The following is a 22,995-nucleotide window of genomic DNA, read 5'->3' as shown; positions in this document are numbered from 1 at the left end:
ACAAGTAACCATGCGTATCAATCCGGATCACCAGGAGATTATTCGTTTCCTGGTGCTGTATAATTTACATGACGATTTGGTACTGGGATTGCCATGGTTGCAGTCTCACAACCCAGTCTTGGACTGGAGAGCAATGTCTGTGTTGAGCTGGGGATGTAAGGGTATTCATGGGGACGTACCTTTGGTTTCTATTTCGTCGTCCATTCCCTCTGAAGTCCCTGAGTTCCTCTCTGATTATCAAGACGTCTTTGACGAACCCAAGCTTGGGTCGTTACCTCCGCACCGTGAGTGCGATTGTGCCATAGATTTGATACCGGGTTGTAAATATCCAAAGGGTCGTTTGTTTAATTTGTCTGTGCCGGAACATGCTGCTATGCGGGAATATATAAAGGAGTCTTTGGAAAAGGGACATATTCGTCCATCTTCTTCTCCCTTGGGAGCTGGGTTTTTCTTTGTCTCAAAAAAGGACGGCTCTTTGAGACCATGTATTGATTATCGGCTTCTGAATAAGATCACTGTTAAGTATCAATACCCATTGCCATTGCTTACTGATTTGTTTGCTCGTATAGAGGGTGCTAAGTGGTTCTCTAAAATTGATCTTCGTGGGGCGTATAATTTGGTGCGGATCAGGCAGGGGGATGAGTGGAAGACCGCATTTAATACGCCCGAGGGCCACTTTGAGTATTTGGTCATGCCTTTTGGTCTTTCTAATGCCCCTTCAGTTTTCCAGTCTTTTATGCATGATATTTTCCGCGATTTTCTGGATAAATTTATGATAATATATCTGGATGATATTCTGATTTTTTCTGATGACTGGGACTCTCATGTCCAGCAGGTCAGGAGAGTTTTTCAGGTTCTGCGGTCTAATTCTTTATGTGTGAAGGGGTCTAAGTGCGTTTTTGGGGTCCAGAAAATTTCCTTTTTGGGGTATATTTTTTCTCCCTCTTCCATTGAGATGGATCCCGTCAAGGTGCAAGCTATTTGTGACTGGACTCAGCCCTCCTCTCTTAAGGGTCTTCAGAGATTTTTGGGCTTTGCCAACTTTTATCGCCGATTTATTGCTGGTTTTTCGGATGTCGTTAAACCACTGACTGATTTGACCAGACAAGGCGCTGATGTTGCTAATTGGTCCTCTCATGCTGTAGAGGCCTTTCAGGAGCTTAAGCGCCGTTTTGCCTCTGCCCCTGTGTTGCGTCAGCCAGATGTGAATCTGCCTTTTCAGGTTGAGGTTGACGCTTCGGAGATCGGAGCTGGGGCAGTGTTGTCGCAGAAAGGTTCCGACTGCTCCGTCATTAGGCCTTGTGCCTTCTTTTCTCGCAAATTTTCGCCCGCAGAGCGGAATTATGATGTTGGGAATCGGGAGCTTTTGGCCATGAAGTGGGCGTTTGAGGAGTGGCGCCATTGGCTCGAGGGGGCTAGGCATCAGGTGGTGGTATTGACTGACCACAAAAATTTGATTTATCTTGAGACTGCCAGACGCCTGAATCCTAGACAGGCGCGCTGGTCTTTATTTTTTTCTCGCTTTAATTTTGTGGTGTCATACCTACCGGGTTCTAAGAATGTTAAGGCAGATGCCCTTTCTAGGAGTTTTGACCCGGACTCTCCTGGTAATTCTGAACCCACAGGTATCCTTAGGGAGGGAGTAATTTTGTCGGCCGTTTCTCCTGATCTGCGGCGGTCCTTGCAAGAGTTTCAGGCGGATAGACCGGATCGTTGTCCGCCTGATAGACTGTTTGTTCCGGATGATTGGACCAGCAGAGTCATCTCTGAGGTACATTCTTCTGCATTGGCAGGTCATCCCGGAATTTTTGGTACCAGGGATTTGGTGGCAAGATCCTTCTGGTGGCCTTCCCTGTCACGAGATGTGCGAGTCTTTGTGCAGTCATGTGACGTTTGTGCTCGGGCCAAGTCTTGTAGTTCTCGGGCTAGCGGACTGCTGTTGCCCTTGCCTATTCCTAAGAGGCCTTGGACACACATCTCGATGGATTTTATTTCAGATCTGCCTGTTTCCCAGAAGATGTCTGTCATCTGGGTGGTCTGTGACCGTTTCTCTAAAATGGTCCATTTGGTTCCTCTGCCCAAGTTGCCTTCTTCTTCTGAGTTGGTTCCTCTGTTTTTTCAGAATGTTGTCCGATTGCACGGTATTCCTGAGAATATTGTTTCTGACAGAGGTACCCAATTTGTGTCTAGATTTTGGCGGGCATTCTGTGCTAGGATGGGCATAGATTTGTCTTTTTCATCTGCTTTTCACCCTCAGACTAATGGCCAGACCGAGCGGACTAATCAGACCCTTGAGACATATCTGAGGTGTTTTGTCTCTGCTGACCAGGATGATTGGGTTGCTTTTTTGCCATTGGCAGAGTTCGCCCTCAATAATCGGGCCAGTTCTTCCACCTTGGTGTCCCCGTTTTTCTGTAATTCGGGGTTTCACCCTCGATTTTCCTCTGGTCAGGTGGAATCCTCGGATTGTCCTGGAGTGGATGCGGTGGTGGAGAGATTGCATCACATCTGGGGGCAGGTTATGGACAATTTGAAGTTGTCCCAGGAGAAGACTCAGCGTTTTGCCAACCGTCATCGTCGTGTTGGTTCTCGGCTTTGTGTTGGAGATTTGGTGTGGTTGTCTTCTCGTTTTGTCCCTATGAGGGTCTCTTCTCCTAAGTTTAAACCTCGGTTCATCGGCCCTTATAGAATATTGGAGATTCTTAATCCTGTTTCTTTCCGTTTGGACCTCCCTGCGTCCTTTTCCATTCATAACGTTTTTCATCGGTCGTTATTGCGCAGGTATGAGGTACCTGTTGTACCTTCAGTTGAGCCTCCTGCTCCGGTGTTGGTTGAGGGTGAGTTGGAGTACGTTGTGGAGAAAATTTTGGACTCTCGTGTTTCCAGACGGAAACTCCAGTATCTGGTCAACTGGAAGGGTTACGGCCAGGAGGATAATTCTTGGGTCAATGCATCTGATGTTCATGCTTCTGATCTTGTTCGTGCCTTCCATAGGGCTCATCCTGGTCGCCCTGGTGGATCTGGTGAGGGTTCGGTGCCCCCTCCTTGAGGGGGGGGTACTGTTGTGAATTTGGATTCTGGGCTCCCCCGGTGGCCGCTTGTGGAATTGGACTTGTCATCCTCTTTCCTGTTTCACCTGGTTCCATCAGTAGTGGGTGTCGCTATTTAAGCTCATTTCTCTGGTGGTTTCTTGCCGGTCAACAATGTTATCTGATGCCTCTCAGTGCTTGTTCCTGCTTCTAGACAACTACTAGATAAGTTGGACTTTTGTCCATGTTTTGTTTTGCCTATTTGTTCCAGTTCACAGCTGAAGTTTTGTTACTGTGTCTGGAAAGCTCTCGTTGATCAGGGATTGCTACTCTGGCGTTATGAGTTAATGCCAGAGTTTAAGGTAATCTCTGGATGGTGTTTTGTTAGTGTTTTTCTGCTGACCATGAAAGTATACTATCTGTCTTCTGCTATCTAGTAAGCGGACCTCAAATTTGCTAAGACTATTTTCCTGCTGCGTTTGTTGTTTCATCTGAACTCACCGTCATTATATGTGGGGGGCTACTGTCTTCTTTGGAATATTTCTCTAGAGGTGAGCCAGGTCTTATATTTTCCTCTGCTAGCTATTTAGGTCTTAGGCCAGAGCTGGGCATCTAGCGATAAATAGGAAATGCTACCTGGCTATTTCTAGTTGCGCGGCAGGCTTAGTTCATGGTCAGTATAGTTCCATCTTCCGAGAGCTTGTCCCTCTATAGGCTTGCTATGATCTCTGCCTGCAGAGATCATGACAAATGAAACAAAGAGTGAAAAATGTAAAGTGGTCTGAATACTTTCCGTATTTGGGGTCTATATACTAAGGCAGAATACATTTGGAATGCATCAGATGCCTCCCTGATGGTGTTGCATGATGGATAAGTATCTGTATTTCTCAGCAATGAGAACACCATTAATCCTGACCAAATCCTCAGCTGAGCTGAATTTGTTGAAATACAGTAGAAAACTTGCAAGGATCCTCCACCATGCTTTACTGTTGCCTATAAACACTCATTCTGTGCTATGATGAACAAAATGCCTTTTGTTATGGCAAAATATTTCAAATTGTAACTCAACAGTCCCATTTTTTTGTACACTAGTTCCTATGTATTTGTATATGGCTGAGTAGTTTAGTCAGTTTAGCCATGTTTACATGCTCAATGTAAGACTTTCTCCATTAAGACCACTTCTGGACGGACAGACACATCTAAAGAGCAGATGGATTAACCTAGGTCCCACTGGTTGCTGCCAATTCTGAGCTCATGGCACTGCTGGACATCTTCAGATTTTGAAGAGTGTACTGTCCTCAATGTTGACTATTTATTGATGCTTTTTCGAAAGAGCTTAAACAGCACATTTTGAAATGTAAGACTTCTTTGAAAACTTTGCCTGGGAGAGACCTTGCTGATGCGGTATAACTACCTTGCATTTTGTTGTTAGTTTTCTTATGGCAAATGACCTGTGGCTTGAAATGGTCTTCCACAACCTCAACTTTGTTGGGCTGTTTCTCACCCACTTTTAAGCCTTGCAAAGCTGTTTCTCTTTCAGTTAATGACTTTGTTTCAACCTACATATGAAAATGATAACATGTTTAGTATAATTGGTTATTTATTCACCTGATAACAATCTTACAAAAAACCTGATTTTGTGTAAGTGTACCTGTAAGAATTTTAAAAGCAAAGGTTGATCACAACAAATATTTGATTTGATTTAGGTTTATCTTTTGTTTTTGCATTTTGTTAGCTGATAAAAATAAACTACTAACACTTCTATTTCTTAAAGAATTTTTGCATATCTGCAAAAAACTTTTGAACGTTACTGAATATCTAGACTTACGTTAATGCAGCCTTATGGTTTTGCAAGCACCTGTCTGCGAAGAAAGCAGAGACTGACCAGCACTGTCTTTCATCCATTAGTAAGGTGGGGGCATGGAAAACCAGTGGGTGGATTGGTGAACTAAGACTCTTAGCCATCAGGTGCCATAGTAGCCTAATTTGCATATTTCATTCAACTTTACCAATTAGGTTATTTGCGCAATGAGGATTTCTGAGGCAGTCAAAAACATCAAGTTTTGAATTAGAAATGGCTTCAGAAAATTCTTTTTTTTTGGAGTGAGTCTCTAATTTTCTTTAGAGTTTTTCAAGCATTTTTGGACATTTTTTTACTAAAGCTTTTTTTGCAGTCTTTTGATTGAATAGCACCTAATTTGATGCATTTTACATTAAAAGTTGCCGACATACACTTTCTGTTCTCCCACCTAGTGTTTTTCAAAAACTGTAGCGGGAAAGCAATGTTAAAATACTGAACATACGCACAGCAAATTGGTTTTACGGTTGAATGAATAGGAAGAGTATTTCAAGTTTCTTTATAGCTTAAAGCATCTTTTGATGCTGACCTGCTCCAAAAGCCTCCTGAAGAACTCAGTGCAATCTTTATAGGGGCTATAATCCCTACAAGGTTATGTGTTAAGTTTATACTGTCACTTTGCATATATATATATACACTCACCGGCCACTTTATTAGGTACACCTGTCCAACTTCTTGTTAACACTTAATTTCTAATCAGCCAATCACATGGCGGCAACTCAGTGCATTTAGGCATGTAGACATGGTCAAGACAATCTCCTGCAGTTCAAACCGAGCATCAGTATGGGGAAGAAAGGTGATTTGAGTGCCTTTGAACGTGGCATGGTTGTTGGTGCCAGAAGGGCTGGTCTGAGTATTTCAGAAACTGCTGATCTACTGGGATTTTCACGCACAACCATCTCTAGGGTTTACAGAGAATGGTCCGAAAAAGAAAAAAAATCCAGTGAGCGGCAGTTCTGTGGGCGGAAATGCCTTGTTGATGCCAGAGGTCAGAGGAGAATGGGCAGACTGGTTCGAGCTGATAGAAAGGCAACAGTGACTCAAATCGCCACCCGTTACAACCAAGGTAGGCCTAAGAGCATCTCTGAACGCACAGTGTGTCGAACTTTGAGGCAGATGGGCTACAGCAGCAGAAGACCACACCGGGTACCACTCCTTTCAGCTAAGAACAGGAAACTGAGGCTACAATTTGTACAAGCTCATCGAAATTGGACAGTAGAAGATTGGAAAAACGTTGCTTGGTCTGATGAGTCTCGATTTCTGCTGCGACATTCGGATGGTAGGGTCAGAATTTGGCGTAAACAACATGAAAGCATGGATCCATCCTGCCTTGTATGGAGCATCTTTGGGATGTGCAGCCGACAAATCTGCGGCAACTGTGTGATGCCATCATGTCAATATGGACCAAAATCTCTGAGGAATGCTTCCAGCACCTTGTTGAATCTATGCCACGAAGAATTGAGGCAGTTCTGAAGGCAAAAGGGGGTCCAACCCGTTACTAGCATGGTGTACCTAATAAAGTGGCCGGTGAGTGTATATATATATATATATATATATATATATATATATATATATATATATATATATATATATATATTGTGACAGGGTCACTGGCACTGTATGTGAGGGGAGATATGGGTCACGGAGATTGCTTTCCTCCATGGTCTAGAAACCTAGAAGTTTCTTCTTAGCATGCTATGTGCTGAAGGAGTTAAGCGGCCATGTTATGGGCTGGTGTCTAGGTGAGTAGGAAAAGAGATAGGCAGGATGCCTACTTACCATATCTCCACCTCAAGGGTGTGGCTGGAGAAATAAATGTCCAGCCAGTTTTTTCCTCTATCTGTGTTGTGTGGAAGCAAGGAAATCTCCATACTGAAGCTCTTGTGAGAGCTTCCATATGCGTTGTCCCAGAAATACTGGGCAGGACTGTGTATGAACTGTTTATTTTCTTTTGAGCCACACAGGCTATTTTTCTGTTACCATTTTGGGTTTTGGATAATGATACAATAAGCCACCCAGAGACTTTAACCCCACATATGCCTATGTCTACCTCAAGGAGCAGCTAAGTACGCAGACCTTCCACAAGTGGAGTTTCGGATGCAGGCAATGTTCCCGGAACACGTGTAGCAGCGGTGGACAAATCATATGTCCTGTGTTAAGGCAGCTATGGAGATGGAACAACAGTCATACAAAATTGATGAGCTACTCAAGCACCTGATCCTGAGCCAGCAGCAACAGCACCAGGTACAGCAGGAGACTAATAAATTCCTAATACATCAGCTGCAACAACAGAAAAGGCAGATGGAACTCCTGATGGAAGATGTCCACAGCAGAGAAAACACCCCTCCACCACATCAAGGTGGTGACTCCTGCGTCAGGAAAGAGGTAATATGAGCATACAAAAGATGACCCCAAGGGGATGATATAGAAGCATTATTGACTGTTTTTGAACAGGTTGCAGAGCGGGAGAGGCTGCCTCCGGAGCAATGGGCAGAGGTGCTAGCCCCTTATCTGACAGGTGAACCCCAGAAAGCCTATTGTGACTTGGCCTTGCAGGTTTCCCGGGAATATGCCAAATTGAAAATGGAGACATTGACATACTCAGGGGTCACTATGTCTGTCACAGCTCAAAGGGTTCATCACTGGGTGTATTGTGGTGACAAGCCTCCAAGCTCACAAATGTTTGACTTGTTGCTTTTGGTCCAGAAATGGTTGCAGCCGGAGTCCTCCACTCCAGGCCAGATGGTCGTGCAGGTCCTCATGGACAGATTTATTCACTCTCTTCCCAGGCCGATGCAGACCTGGGTTGCCCAAGGAGACTCCTGAATGTGGATGACCTGGTGGGCCTCATAGAAAGGTACCAGGTGGTTGAGAGGTCCCTGAGGAAGCCAGAGGGTGATACATCTCCATACTGGGATACCCAGCGGGAGCCCAAGTCCCAAAAGAGGGGTAACAGAGCCACTGCTGGTGGAGATGGAGGTCCTAAGGAGCTGCTGAGGGTTTACCAAAAGCTGCTGGTAAAGATTTGATCAGCTGGCAGTGTCACGGTCCTGGACACATAGCGGCCCACTGTACAATGTCTGATGAGCAGATGGATTGTATCCTAGGCCGGCGCTGACTACCCAGCCTGCAGTGTGGACTATCAGCCCAAAGAGGGGCCACAGTCATGCCAAGTGACCTGTGACCATAAACAGAGTACTGATTTCGAGATTCTTAGACTCTGGGAGTTTAGTGACCCTGATAAGGGCCACGCTTCCCCACCACTTGATCCCAGGGAAATACTGTATATGGGCGTACGCTGTATCTATGGGGATGCCAAAGACTACCTGGTTTCCATAGTGTTGATTAAAATGAGCCGTCATATGGATTTCCATGAGGTTGGGGTAGTCAGAGACTTATTACACACCGTGATAATCGGGCAGGACTTCAGACTGTTCTGGAACTTATGGAGAAAGGCAGGATTGCCCTGTGGCTCATGCAGGAGCCAGCGCCACCCTTAAGAAGCCAAGTCGCAGTTGGAGGTGGAAGAGTTTCCCTTGTGTGTCCTAGCTAGTGATGAGGACAAAATGGTCACAAGTGAAGCCAAGGTTCCTGAGATGGAGATTTCTGGGAAAAATTTGGGGACTGCTCAAATGAGGGATCTTACCTTAAAAGGGGCCATTGAAAATGAGTCTGTGATTGATGGGGTTGCTCAAGAGCTGGGTACTGACAGCAGGTACCCACACTTTGCAATCAATAGCGAATTGCTGTGTAGAGTGACTACACTGAAGGGAGGTGAAATAGTGGAGCAGCTCTTGGTTCCAGGGCCATACCAGGGGAGGGTTCTAGACATGGCCCATTTGCATGTTTTGGGGGACATCTTGGGTTGGAGAAAATGCAGGAGAGAATACTGCACAGGTTCTATTTGCCAGGATGTTATCGGGAGATCCTGAATTTTTGTAGTTCCTGCCCCACCTGCCAGATAACCGCTCCCTCTGTGCACTTCTGAAGTCCTGTAGTCATGTTACCAGTAATAGAGATCCCGTTTGAGCAAATTGCTATGAACCTAGTAGGTTCTTTAGTTAAGTCTGCATGAGGGCACCAATATATCCTAGGGGTCATGGACTATGTGACCCAGTACCCTGAAGCAGTACCCCTAAGGAACTCTTCGGCTAAGAGTATCACATGGGAACTTTTCCATATTTTTGCTAGGATGGGCCTGTCAAAGGAGATTCTGACAGACCAGGGAACCCGCTTCATGAGCAAGATAATTAAAGAATTCTGTAGAGTACTCCAGATTGCCCAACTGTGAACCTCAGTGTACCATCCACAGACCGACGGCCTAGTAGAGCGCTTCAATAAAACCTTGAAAGCCATGCTCAAAAAGGTCATTGAGAAGGACGGTGAAGACTGAGACTACATGCTTCCATTTCTGCTCTTCTCCATCAGGGACGTTCCTCAGGCCTCTATTTCTTGCCGTTTGAGCTCCTGTATGGTCGACATCCACGAGGGCTCCTGGACATCTCCAAGGAAAAATAGGAATCTGAGGTCAAGCCACACCAGAACATCATACAGCATGTCACCCAGCTGCAGGAGAGAATGACGAAAGTGATGCCTATTGTGAAGGAGCATCTTCTCCAGGCACAGGAGACACAGGCATGAGTGTATAACTGGTCAGCGAGGCTGAGGCAGTTCCAGCCAGGGGACCACGTGCTAGTGCCTATCGCCATGGTGGAGAGCAAGTTCCTAGCCAAGTGGCAATGCCCATATGAGGTGGTGGAAAAACTGGGTGAAGTTAAATACAAGGTACACCAGCTGGGGCGATGGAAGCTGCACCAGGTCTATCATGTGAATTTGCTCAAACCCTGGCAAGACCAAGAATCACTGGACACCCCTTGACTGGGAGCCAGTCCCAAAGTCACCGTGAACAATGTCACCATTGCAGAGACTTTGATGCCAGCCAAGAGGCAACAGTGTCGTTATCTGTTGCAGTGGAACCGGGACCTTTTCTCAGAGTTGCCGGGGCATACGCAGGTGGTCGAGCATGATGTGTTGACGGAACCACACGTAAGAGCGAACCTCAAGCCCTGTAAAAATCGAGAAGCATGGAGAGAGGTGTAAGAAGAAGCCAAGTAACTAGGCTAAGGCAATCGGGAGAGGTGAAATTAAGCCGCAAATCAACAAGATAAAGGTGATTCATGAGTGGCTGCAATTGCTTTCCAAGAAGCAAGTTAGGGTGTTTCTTGGAATTATGGAGTAATATCGCCGATTCATTCCGAGATTAGCTATAATCGCCATGGCATTGACAGATCTTCTTAAAGGCACCAAATCGACAATAGTTAAATGGACAGATGACACAGAGATGGTGTTCAGGAACTGAATAGAACTCTGTGTAAACATCCGGTTGTGGTCGCACCAGACATCAACAAAGAGTTCGTGGTCCAGACAGATGTGTCAAAAGTTGGCTTGGGAGGCGTGCTGTCTCAAACAATAAATGGAGAACATCTTATTCTGTATTTGAGCCAGAAGCTCATGCGAGAAGAACTACACCATTGTCAAGAAGGAGTGTCTAGCCATAAAATGCTCCGTGGATACATTGAGGTATTAGACCGGAGGTTTAAAGGGACTCTGCCACCTGAATTTGGAGGGAACAATTTTCAGCCATAGAGGTGGGGTTTTCGGCTGTTTGATTCACCCTTGCACCCGATCAACCAATCACAAGCCGGGAGGCTGGACAAGCGCGCATTTTAAAATGCGCGCGTGTCCAGCCTCCCGGCTTGTGATTGGTTGACCGTGAAGCAACCAATCACAAGCCGGGACGTCACGGGAGGTTGGACAAGCGCGCATTTTAAAATGCGCGCGTGTCCAGCCTCCCGGCTTGTGATTGGTTGACCGCGAAGCAACCAATCACAAGCCGGGACGTCACGGGAGGTTGGACAAGCGCGCATTTTAAAATGCGCGCGTGTCCAGCCTCCCGGCTTGTGATTGGTTGACCGCGACGCAACCAATCACAAGCCGGGACGTCACGGGAGGTTGGACAAGCGCACATTTTAAAATGCGCGCGTGTCCAGCCTCCCGGCTTGTGATTGGTTGACCGCGACGCAACCAATCACAAAGCCGGGACGTAATTTTAAAATCCTGAAGGACCTGAAATTACGTCACGGCTTGCTGTGATTGGTTGCGTCGCCCATGTGACTGCGACGCAACCAATCACAACGCCGGAACGTAATTTTAAAATCCTGAAGGACCTGAAATTACGTCACGGCTTGCTGTGATTGGTTGTGTCCCGGCCACATGGGCGGCACGCGACCAATCACAAGCCGGGACTTCACGTAAAGGAAAGAAAAGCGCGAATTTTAAACAAAGAACGCTGCCGCTTCCCTCGGTAAGGTGCAGGCTGCGTCGGAGAGGTGAGTATAGCAATATTTTTTATTTTAATTCTTTATTTTACACATTAATATGGATCCCAGGGCCTGAAGGAGAGTTTCCTCTCCTTCAGACCCTGGGAACCATCAGGGATACCGTCCGATACATGAGTCCCATTGACTTGTATTGGTATCGGGTATCGGTATCGGATTGGATCCGATACTTTGCCGGTATCGGCCGATACTTTCCGATACCGATACTTTCAAGTATCGGACGGTATCGCTCAACACTAGTCATTGGTTCGAATCGAGGAGCAGCCATGAAGGCGATTTCCCATGAAAAGAGAAACAGCATCATCCAGCTCATCGATAGTTGTCTCTCGGCCAAGAAAATTGTCAAACTGTATTCTGTGAGTGGTGTGGCAGTTGGAAAAATACGAAATGAAGTCCATCGATTCATCGATTCAAAACCAAGAGGTAGGCGTCCAGGCAAAATATTGGAGTCAATTAGTCGACTTATCAGAAGGCCTATCAGTTCTGGTGCGATAAACACAGCAGTGCAGGTGGCTTGTATGCTTCATAATCGCGAGATCACAGATGTCCATGAAAGCACCATGCGATGCATGCTACACAAGTCTGGAATAGTGGCCCTAAAAAGGTGAAGAAGCCTTGACTTTAATATTGTGATAAGAAGCGTCGGCTCAAATTTGCAAAACCTCCTGACATGTGCGCAAACCTCATCAACTACAAAAAAAGCTGACTGCTGTGCTTGCCAACAAGGATTTTTCCACCAAGTATTAAGTCTTGTTTGCCAGAGGGATCCAATACTTTTTTCTCACTGCAAAAATGCAAATTAATTTATATAATTTATACAATATGATTTTCTGGATTTTATTTTTGATATTTTAACTCTCAATGTTAAAATTAACCTACCCTTAAAATTATAGACTGTTCATGTCTTTGTCAGTGGGCAAATTTACAAAATCAGCAAGGGATCAAATACTTGTTTCCCCCACTGTGTGTACATGTAATTTTTTTGTTCAGTTTTAAATTATTTCCTATATGCTCTATTTACGCCAAAACGCAACAATAATACAAAGTAATTCACAAATTAAAGGAGAACATGCGACCATCAAAATGTGGTCTTTACCTAAAAATAGAGGAGTGAAAGCGGCTAGTTTCATGTGTTTGTACCTAAGCAGCAATGTCATATAATGGGCATGTTGTTTCAGCCAACCAGACTAGAGCAGCTGTGACTACTGTATCTTGGCACTCTGAGGCTATTGGCTCCTCTCTGGGGAGTGGAGGGTGTTCAGTTATTAATGATCGCGGAGCAGGCAGCACCATGTCAGTGTGACAACTGATCGGGTGAATGATGCAGCACTAACCACTAGCACCAGCACCACAGAAAGGAGGAGAAGGGGTAGAGTCTACACAAGCAGCATCTCTGTATTGGATTGTCAGCATCAGCCACAGAGAAACAAAGCACTGGCAGCTAGGAAGGATCTTAGCAAGAAGCAAGCAGCTCTGGTCATGTAGGATATGTACAGACAACTATAAAAACCCCTATTTATACCCAGGTTCAGCGTGTACGTACTACAGTCAATGCTGAGGAATACAAAGAGGATACAAAGTGTTGTTGGCGGGTAAGTTACAAATGTTGCTTTATGTAATGCATATTACATGTTGATTGTTTGCAAATAATCAGAAATGTTAAGAAATTATCCAGGGTATATTTGATTTATTTGAACAAAACTGCATTTGCTTTTCCTGCCTAAGTCCTGAAGGTGAAAAATTCTGATTGATTCTTCATTTGAGGTCTAGAAGCATGAGAACAATGTAGGAGAGAGCTTGTTTAGACATTTTCTGTTTTTTCAAGACTATAAAAGCTGAGATCTCAATGTCTGAAGGAGCATATCACACACAGAGCTATTGGATCTCTGCCAGGCTACATCTTAGGGATTGTGGTAAATGACTTCCCTTAAAACATATCCTCTTGCCAGTGTGAAGAGACAGTGGGAATATCTGGTCTGCAAATGCACCTCTGACTGACGCATGTTAGAGCAAGAAAAGAAATGATTTATATTAACCAAAGCAGTCTTAATCCCCTTAAGCAGTTGTCACGCTCATGGCCCGGCTACTACTCATAATTATAGAATTTTTCATATTGATTGCCACGTCGAGGTCATCTGTTACATTGGAATAGGCTCACTTAGGTAGCTAAACTATAAAGTGCATTGTTGTGGAGCACACGGTTTAAAAATGATGCAGTGCATTCCCCTCCAGCAGCCGAGAGGTTAACAAGACAAGAGAAAAGCCTCCAGTCACAAGCACCTTTGGGAGAGGCAGCATGCTTAGAGATATGCTTTATTTGAAAGGAAATCCACATATTAGTCTTTCACGGCAAGCACAAATTCCCTGAATAGGATGTGTTTGCCTGCATAAATGAAGAGACTGTGCCTTCAAGGGGTTAATCTGTCTTACTTCGGAGGCAATGGACATGAAATGAGAAGAAGTTGAGATTAATTTCCTGATGTTTTATTTATTAAGGAGTCGTCTTTCCACATTGGCTTGGGATTTGCTTGTCTTGTGTTGTATGGCACATAAAGTATGTATGATTCTTCTGTCCTCCTCCTGATGGAAGCCAGATACAACCTGCTGCTGGACCCTGGGAGGCTTCTTCCAGAACTGCCCATTAGGAGGTATTACTCATAGCATAAGCTTCCTAAGTAATGTAATATAGAAAAAGAAGCGTCACCCACGCACAGCACCGAACTACAAATCCACCCGAGTGCAGAGGCATACTGTGAGCATGGACAGCCCTCTAACAATGCAGCTAATAGCATGCCGATGCGTGAAATTTCCTGATAATCCCCTAAGCAGAAAGGGTTTACCATGCGCTGTTACACAAACAATCTTTAGGAGGCCAGGCAATGCAATTTCTAAAATATTACTAAAGAATAAATAGTAATGTAGCACCTCTTTCTGTCCCGTTGGACTGCATTCCACCATAGAATTTTACCACATTTGGACATTTTTTTGGGGGGATAACGCTCTACGTATTAAGAACTGGAGGCATAGTTGCCAAAAAACTCAGTTTTGGTCCCTAAGGCAATGTGAGCTTGTTTAATTTAGGAATTTGTCAAAGTGCTAATCTAATGATCATATGCAGCTTTACTATGCTGTATATGTGGTGCACAATGGTTGCATACACACACCACACACCTAGTTCTCACATAGTCAGTCTGTGGCATTGATGACTGGTGATACCTCCAGCAGATCCACATATCAAGGTTCACAGATTAGATATATGGTTACATCATAAACAACACGTTCAGACCATTCCTTCAGTATCGTGGGTTCTGGACGGAGCAAGTGATATATGCTAGTTTATCGATTCATTCCCGATTGGATGACACAATTTAATCAGAAACTGGACACGTGCCAGGAGATCATGGAATGCTAAATAAGAATAATGCAACCCAGCTTTTCCCAGCGAGAACATGAACATGATGCACTCTGGAGAAAGGCTTTGGCAGTGCACCAATGGTCCTCTTAGCAGAAAATTGAGCAAATGTATATGAGGTTACCACCAAGGAAACTCATCAACAGATTAAAAGTGGTCATAAGGACTTGGGAATAATCCCTGCAGCTCTTCTCCAGAATGATTAAGTGAAATTGCATTACATGGTAATTTTACACAACACCACTGGTTATAGGCCAGTTTTCATAAAGCTACACAATGCATATTACACAACATTTCTACTCAACGCAATGAGTGTTAGTTGGCCTCGCCTAATATTGCTCATATACAACATCATACTGAAAATGATGAACACATGGCTGTGAGGCTTTCTAATCTTTATCTTTCTAAAAGAATGAAATAAAACATATTTTTCATAAATAAGTTATAGCATTGCACTTTTAAATCCATAGTTCCGCTACTGTCTCTCAGAAAATGATGGTAGACACAATTAGAATTTCCTTAGCCAACAGTGATATAAGCATGGAACTAAAGTACTGGGTATGAAGAGACGTGTGCTACAATCTATGCACAGTAGGTTTCATTAACTCTGTTCCCAACACATACACGTCACCAGTGGTCATCTTAAGGGGCAAAAAAATGGACCTCAAAAAAGCAGTATCATTTAGGAATTCCAGATAAAAAAATATCATTAATAAATTTTATTAGTACTCTTGTGCCAAACTTAGAAAATCGTTGTAAAAAATTATAATTCAACACACACACACACACATATATATTTACAGAAATATGAAAGTGTTAAAAATGAAATTGGAAAGGAAAAACCTGCTTTAGTTTTGGCAATGGTAGGACAAACTCCGAAGAGAATATATAGTGGTATTAGGCTGTAAAGGATCGTAGCTACCACAAGGTGCAAAAATCCTCCACTTGATGAATCTCCTTCTCAATTTTGAATTGAAAAGCACTTCATATTCTAATTGGTTGACATTGCATTTCGTATGTACCTCTTCAGCGAAATAGCCAATTAAAAGGAATCCATATATCTTAGTACACAGCCACAGCTCTGATAAATATGCAGCTCAATTTGCTGCCAGTTGCTCTTGCTAGATGTGGGCTCCTAATCCTATAGGCTAAAGGAGACTTTTTAAAGGTCAATAGTAGGTAGAAGTAGAATGAAAATACATTTGATTAATTCCAGCCTGTTAAAGTCAACTTTTTCCTCTTCTTTTCAGTATATAGCTTTAACTGGCTTGTGTTTACTTAGTTATCCGCACACCGTACTTAAGACATTTGGTGAAAAATTAAAAACAAGAAAATATGTTATGGTCAAAACAATGCTATAAATGATCAGAACGAATATTTAGAATAACACGTTTTACCCATGCAATGCTGAATATTTACAGAAGTATTCAATCTTCTAAGCATTGGTCATGTAGTCCTGAGCGAAGAGACACGTGAAAGGTCCAGCTTGTCGCTGGCAGCAATCATGTGCTTTACATATTGACAGCCCACCAAGGGCATTACTGGTTGGTTCTGAGATAGTATGTCCTGATATAACTGCCACGAATGTCAAGGAATCACAGGGCTGGTGGCACCAAAATGTGCGGATGTGGGATCTGTCAGCTCTCCTTATATGCATGTTTTAGCTTACAATCAGAGGAAAAGTATAACAGAAACACGTCACCACTTCTGTATTTATCACCCACTCAAGGTTTTGGCTTACAGATACTGTTGGGAAATATTGACCTAATACTGACTGTGTGAACAAGGCCTTTCAGAGGAACAGCAAAGGGTAGCTTTTTAAGAAAAGTTGCTTGAGAAATGTTATGAGAACACAAGTCTTTACTAACACAGACATGCCATAAATCATGACAGGTCCTCTTTAAAGGTAAATAAGTGCTTTTTGTTACTTTGTACTATAAGCACCTACTGTATATTTTTTTTTTTCCCTAAGCTGGAAAACCCGTTTAATTCAATTATCACTACATATTACTTTTACACAAAGTATCAAGGAATGATAATTGATTTTTCCATAATGTATTTCTCCCATTTTTATATAATCATCGTTACCTAACACCTTAGAATACCAAAGTCAGCACATTTATGATTAAATCTTATTTATACAGCGAGCACTGCAGTTATCTAGGCCATCTTGGAAAAAAAATGCTATAAATACAGTATCTATCATTTTGATCAATATAGTATACACTAACTGTAAGTTGCCAGTGTGATGAAGTGATATTGGATATAGGACTACAGATGGGAAGTCAGAGGGTATACTGAAAAAGAACTGACACCTTAACCACTTTAGTAACACATTCCCTTAACTTGCACAGAAAGGATATTCTGTACCTCAGAAGTCAAAGACCTTATTTGCAATCAGTATGAGTATAGAACCACTCTGAAGCCTCCTCTTATGTACACTAGGTGATGCATTCACATGCTCATGTCAAGGTCACCACATTTTTAAACCCTATAGATCAAATATTACAAAATACATAGCAGTGAATTTGCTTATAAAAAATAATTTAAAATGTTCTGCCATTGGGATAATCACCAGGCCTTATGAAGACATCTACACAGAAGCACAAAATTCATTCTTTGTGATGTCAGAATTGAAATTGTCACAATTCAGTCATAGAAGAATTGAGAAGACACAGTTACATTGACTATTAAGGAATGTCCTACGATATGGTTTTAAGACATTACAGATAACATACATCCACCTAATATAATAGGATAAATAATAAATTTGCAATTATGATAACAATATAATCACAAGACAGTCATAAGAGCCTAAAGGTACCTTCACACTAAACGACGCTGCAGCGATACAGACAACGATGCCGATCGCTGCAGGGTCGCTGTTTGGTCGCTGGAGAGCTGTCACACAGACAGCTCTCCAGCGACCAACGATGCCGAGGTCCCCGGGTAACCAGGGTAAACATCGGGTTACTAAGCGCAGGGCCGCGCTTAGTAACCCGATGTTTACCCTGGTTACCATTGTAAATGTAAAAAAACAAACAGTACATACTCACCTTCTGCTGTCTGTCACACGTCCCTCGCCGTCTGCTTCCTGCACTGACTGTGAGTGCCGGCCGGAAAGCAGGGCACAGTGGTGACGTCACTGCTGTCCTCTGCTTTCACTTTACAGCCGGCGCTCACAGTCAGTGCGGGAAGCAGACGGTGAGGGACGTGTGACAGACAGCAGAAGGTGAGTATGTACTGTTTGTTTTTTTTACATTTACAATGGTAACCAGGGTAAACATCGGGTTACTAAGCGCGGCCCTGCGCTTAGTAACCCGATATTTACCCTGGTTACCACTTTAAAACATCGCTGGCGTCGTTGCTTTGGCTGTCAAACACGACGATACACGCCGATCTGACGACCAAATAAAGTTCTGGACTTCTAGCTCCGACCAACGATATCACAGCAGGATCCAGATCGCTGCTGCGTGTCAAACACAACAATATCGCTATCCAGGACGCTGCAACGTCACGGATCGCTATCGTTATCGCTGCAAAGTCGTTTAGTGTGAAGGTACCTTAAGTGATACTGTAAGGCTTTGCTCATATTGCATAATTGACCACATGTCAGTGGTACGGGTGAGATTTCCATTCGAAGACCTGAAAAATGGGATTCGGGTGGAACCACCGATGGCACCATTGACTTTAGTATGGCAGATTAAGTCACTTTGTGCTTCATCTGGCCTCCATGTAGACAGTGTCCGCCTTCTTGAGGCACAAAAGCATAGTCAACTAGCTTTTGTACTTACCTCAAGAAGACGGACACTGCTGAAACAAAAGTAAGACAGAGCACAAAGTGACGCTGTCTCTCTCATTTAAGCCAATAGCCTTGTTTGAGGTTTCGTCCGAAATCTAATTTTTCAGGACTTTAAATGGAAGCCCTGATGAGGCCACTAATATGTGGCCCAAAACGCAATATGAACATAGTCTTATACTGGTTTCTAAGGATAGTGACATGGTATGGTTTGAAGACAGCATGGTCAATACACCATATATATATTTGGCATTCATAGAAATTTTTAGATAAATTATAGCTTTCAAAGATGAAAATATTAATTCAAGTTGGTCATAAGACTTGAGGTGGCACTGTTATCTTAAAATAACAGTATACCATAATTAGAAGTTAAGACAACATGGTGAATAAATACTCATAGAGAAACTTTGCATAACATAAATGTAACATTGGTGACACTTTGTGTTAATACATGTTAGAATGTAAATCATTATCAACAAGAAAGTGGGTCAATCTGATAATACCAAAAGAGGATAAATTGTACTTATAAACACGATTTTTATATAAAGCTCCAAGGGCTATGGAACAGGGTTTCTACAAACCCATAAAACGACAGAACATATACTGTATTGTAACATCTCTTGTTAGAATTCAGCTACACGAGTCAGTATGCTAGATTAAATTTACTCACAGCTCCATATGTACATTCCCCGAAGCAGGGTGAGTCTTATACTCTATGCTATTGCACAATGGGCCAATAATAATGGAAACGTTCTCCATGAACTCTGATCAAAACAAGCATGTTAAGCTTGGCATAATTAAAATACATTCATCTAATCAATTGTCTGTATGTAGTGGATGTTTATTCAGTCCAGCATAATAAGCAGTGCATTGCTCGCAGGAATCTATCATGTCTTCTGACATTATGTATTTGTCTTTCATTTCTTCAGAGAGAGATCTGAATCAATAAGTTGAGTGCCATCAGTTAAACTGCACCTCTGGGGTAGCGTGTTAAATGATGTTACTAAAAACAACATGGACAGAAAGGAAGTCTAGAATGTGTCATATTAAATAACTAAAGGTGTGGTGGGACAACAAGACAAGTGTGATCAGAATGATGGAGGCAGCAGCTCCTACTGTATGCATTGTGTATGAAGAGTATTTCTGGATTCTGATTCATAGGCAGCTTGATTAAGTTTTCTTACTCAACCTTCATGTGAATCATGCCCTTCGATTTAGAATTGGAATTATTAGCTTTATATCACTCTAACTTTGGTTCCAATGCCCAGCAGAGGAAGAAGGAAATAACACGGTGATTATTTCTTTGTATTTGATATTGTAAGTTGATAAATAGCTAGATCTCCAGCATCCTACCAGAAGTCTATGTCGATTGGTAGTATTTTTTTTTATAGTTAATCGTTCAGGTGGTCTTTACCTAAAATGAATGCAAAACTTGCTAAAAAATGTTAAGTGTACTACTTACTAGACCTTCTCTTGAAAAATAATTCTAGACAGCAAAATTGTTATTCTCACAAATAAAAGTTGACTCTTGCAGTCTGTCATCTATTAGTATACCTAAAGGTACCTTCACACTGAACAACTTAACAACGATAACGATAGCGATCCGTGACGTTGCAGCGTCCTGGATAGCGATATCGTTGTGTTTGACACGCAGCAGCGATCTGGATCCTGCTGTGACATCGTTGGTCGGAGCTAGAAGGCCAGCACCTTATTTCATCGCTGGATCACCCGCTGACATCGCTGAATCGGTGTGTGTGACGCGGATTCAGCGATGTCTTCACTGGTAACCAGGGTAAACATCGGGTTACTAAGCGCAGGGCCGTGCTTAGTAACCTGATATTTACCCTGGTTACCAGTGTAAATGTAAAAAAAACCAAACACTACATACTTACATTCCCGTGTCTGTCGCGTCCCCCGGCGTCCGCTTCCCTGCACTGTGTCAGCGCCGGCCGGCCGTACAGCAGAGCACAGTGGTGACGTCACCACTCTGCTTTAGGGCCGGCGCTTACACAGTGCAGGGAAGCGGACGCCGGGGGACCCGACAGACACTGGAATGTAAGTATGTAGTGTTTGGGTTTTTTTACATTTACACTGGTAACCAGGGTAAACATCGGGTTACTAAGCGCGGCCCTGCGCTTAGTAACCCGATGTTTACCCTGGTTACCCGGGGACTTCGGCATCGTTGGTCACTGGAGAGCTGTCTGTGTGACAGCTCTCCAGCGACCACACAACGACGAAACAGCGACGCTGCAGCGATCGGCATCGTTGTCTATATCGCTGCAGCGTCGCTTAATGTGACGGTACCTTAAGTCTATTTCACACGTGCTATTTCTTGCTCAGATGTAGAATCCTGCATTTCTCCCTGTGACATACCATTCTATTAGTTGCTGCCCATTTTCAAGGTTATCTAGATCCTTCTGAATCCTTTGTCTTCTCTAGTGTTAGAGAAGATAAGCTTTGCATCTCTGCAAATTTGATTAGTTTACTTTCAGTTCCCTTATCTAGATCATTTATAAAAATGTTGAACAACACTGGGGCCAGGACATAGCCTTGTGGCATCCCTCTTGGAACACTCTTCCAGTTGGATGTGCAATCATTTATCACCACTGTTTGAGTACAATCTCTCTAAGGGTATGTGCACACGTTCAGGATTTCTTGCAGAAATTTCCTGAAGAAAACCGGAAATTTTCTGCAAGAAATCCGCATTTTTTTTTTTGCGTTTTTTTTCCGTTTTTTTTGCGTTTTTTTAACATTCTGCAAGCGTAATTAGCTTGCAGAATGCTAAAGTTTTCCAAGCGATCTGTAGCATCGCTTGGAAAACTGACTGACAAGTTGGTCACACTTGTCAAACATACTGTTTGACAAGTGTGACCAACTTGTTACTATAGATGCTGCTTTTGCAGCATCTATAGTAAAAGATAGAACGTTTAAAAATAATAAAAAAAATAAAAAAAATGCTTATACTCACCCGCAGACATCAGATCTCCTCACCGGCGTCCATTCCTATAGCTGATGTGTGCGCGCAGGGCCTTCCATGACGTCACGGTCACGTGAGCGGTCTCGACCAATCACAGGACAGTGACGTCATTCGGCAAGGTCCTTCTCCGCACACCAGCTACAGGAACCAGCCAGCGTGCAGCACAGAGGCGGGAACACTGCGCTGGACATCGAGGGTGAGTATAGGACTGTTTTTTATTTTATTTCTTATTTTTTGACCACTTATATGGTGCCCAGTGCGTGGAGGAGAGTTTCCTCTCCTCCACCCTGGGTACCAACCGCACATAATCTGCTTACTTCCCGCATGGTGTGCACAGCCCCGTGCGGGAAGTAAGCAGATCAATGGACCCCTAGGTGTGCGGAATCCCCGCAATTCCGCATTTTTAATGAACATGTTGCTTTTTTTTCCGCTATGCGATTTTTTCGCGGAAAAAATCGCAACATTTGCACAAAAAATGCGGAATACACTGAAAATAATGGGAGGCATATGTAAGCGTTTTTTTCGCGTTTTTATCACGTTTTTATAGCGAAAAAACGCGAAAAAAACGCTAAAAATCCTGAACGTGTGCACATGGCCTAAGGGTACCGTCACACAGTACCATTTTAATCGCTACGACGGCACGATCCGTGACGTCGCAGCGATCGTATGATTATCACTCCAGCGTCGTAGACTGCGGTCACACGTTGCAATCACGGCGCTGGAGCGATGCCGAAGTCCCCGGTAACCAGGGTAAACATCGGGTAACTAAGCGCAGGGCCGCGCTTAGTAACCCGATGTTTACCGTGGTTACCAGCGTAAACGTAAAAAAAAAAAAACAGTACATACTTACATTCCGGTGTCTGTCCCCGGCGTTCTGCTTCTCTCCACTGTGTAAGCGCCATAGCCGGAAAGCACAGCGGTGACGTCACCGCGTCACCGCCGTGCTCGCTTTCCGGCCGGCAGGCGCTCACACAGTGCAGAGAAGCTGAGACGCCGGGGACAGACACCGGAATGTAAGTATGTACTGTTTGTTTTTTTTACGGTTACGCTGGTAACCACGGTAAACATCGGGTTACTAAGCGCGGCCCTGCGCTTAGTTACCCGATGTTTACCCTGGTTACAAGCGAACACATCGCTGGATCGCTGTCACACACAACGATCCAGCGATGTCAGCGGGTGATCAAGCGACGAAAGAAAGTTCCATACGATCTGCTACGACGTACGATTCTCAGCAGGATCCCTGATCGCTGCTGCGTGTCAGACACTGCGATATCGTAACGATATCGCTAGAACGTCACGAATCGTACCGTCGTAGCGATCAAAATGGTACTGTGTGACGGTACCCTAACTGAAGCCTTGTCAATCCCATAGTTTGTCATCTTTTCAATAAGGATAGTTTGAGATACTTTATCAAATGCTTTGCTGAAGTCTTTCTTTAGGGTGAATTGTAAAGTGATAAAAATCCAAGACAGAATTACTGGAGCCCCTTCTTACACTTTAAATAGCTGTTGGCCGAATGCAT

The 22,995-nt window shown here is 43.6% G+C and overlaps 2 protein-coding genes across 3 annotated transcripts in view; one reads left to right on the top strand and one right to left on the bottom strand.

The window, feature by feature from the left end:
• The window catches only part of IMMP2L (inner mitochondrial membrane peptidase subunit 2), a 2,004,242-nt gene that overhangs the window by 1,199,774 nt on the left and 781,473 nt on the right, over positions 1-22,995 (bottom strand). The gene's annotated exons all lie outside the window — the stretch shown is intronic.
• LRRN3 (leucine rich repeat neuronal 3) overlaps positions 12,470-22,995 on the top strand; it is an 87,262-nt gene continuing 76,736 nt past the window's right edge. Inside the window, exon 1 of one of the 2 annotated variants that reach the window (XM_077265072.1) lies at positions 12,470-12,877. The gene's annotated coding sequence lies outside the window, so the exon portion shown is untranslated. Of the gene's footprint in view, positions 12,878-16,445; positions 16,604-22,995 lie in introns of those variants that run through there. The other variant, XM_077265073.1, reaches the window with a different exon arrangement.

Source organism: Ranitomeya variabilis, chromosome 5, assembly GCF_051348905.1.
Source record: "Ranitomeya variabilis isolate aRanVar5 chromosome 5, aRanVar5.hap1, whole genome shotgun sequence".
Lineage (NCBI taxonomy): Eukaryota > Metazoa > Chordata > Amphibia > Anura > Dendrobatidae > Ranitomeya > Ranitomeya variabilis.
This window is presented reverse-complemented; position numbering and strand designations above follow the sequence as displayed.